Raw genomic sequence first — 1,039 nt, forward strand, 5'->3', positions numbered from 1 at the left:
AAAAAAAAAAAGAGTAATTATGTGAGATGATGTATATATTAATTTGCTTCATTATAACATTATGTATATCTTAAATAACACAATAAAATTTATTTTTTTAAAGAAATCTTCTTTCATAATACAAGTTTAAAACCCTATTCACCTTTATCTTCATCTTGGCATCCTCTCACTAATCTAACCCTACATCACTGAAGCAGACTCCAGAAACAAGAGGCCCTCCTGTCACAGACAACCCAGGTACCAGCAATGTGCAAAATTTGTGCTGTACCCACCCAGATAACCCCTCTCTGTTGCACTCACAAAGATTCTACCCCACACCCTAGAACCAGGCTGTATGAGCAAGAATGGCAAAGCTAAGGAGTGTGCTGTGGGAAAAGTCTACCATATCACCTAGGATCTCCTGCCAGTACCATGGCTTATGAGGCCATGTAGAAAGTTCTAGAAGGTTTGTTGAGCTCAGGGACACCCTCAGAAAAGCTAGAGTGCCAGTCCACCAGGACAAAGGACATAAGAGAGCATTGGGAGATGTCTATCCCATCACTGGTCCTTATGTCCTTTGATCTCACACGTTGCACTCCAGGAAGTCTCTGAAGACAGCATCAGGCAATGGCACACATCTCAGGGATTGGTGAGGTCTTCCTTCTCGCATTCCCGCATCCAGTCCTCCCACGTTCATCTTCCAAGTGTTTGATCAGCCGGCTCCACGCTCTGGATATCTGCTCCGTGCTATCCTCTGGCATGCTCTTACGAGTCCCTTCCCTGACTTCCTGATTTTGATGTGCAGCAGACTCTCTACCCGCAATACTATCTGACCTAGAGGAACACATTGTTCATGGAAAAAAGTAATCTTAGAGTTATGTAAATAACTGTATAACTATAATATCATCCCCAGTTTTACTTTTTTTTTTTACTTTTTTTTTTTTAAAATGGGGTTTCAGCCGGGTGTGGTGGCTCAAGCCTGTAATCCCAGCACTTTGGGAGGCCGAGGCCGGTGGATCACGAGGTCAAGAGATCGAGACCATCCTGGTCAACATGGTGA

At 43.4% G+C, this 1,039-nt stretch overlaps 1 protein-coding gene across 1 annotated transcript in view; it reads left to right on the forward strand.

Moving 5' to 3' along the window:
- Positions 1 to 1,039, forward strand: part of SELENBP1 (selenium binding protein 1) — a 19,783-nt gene that overhangs the window by 15,206 nt on the left and 3,538 nt on the right. The gene's annotated exons all lie outside the window — the stretch shown is intronic.

Source organism: Cebus imitator, unplaced genomic scaffold (genome assembly GCF_001604975.1).
Source record: "Cebus imitator isolate Cc_AM_T3 unplaced genomic scaffold, Cebus_imitator-1.0 Scaffold188, whole genome shotgun sequence".
Taxonomy (NCBI): Eukaryota; Metazoa; Chordata; class Mammalia; order Primates; family Cebidae; genus Cebus; species Cebus imitator.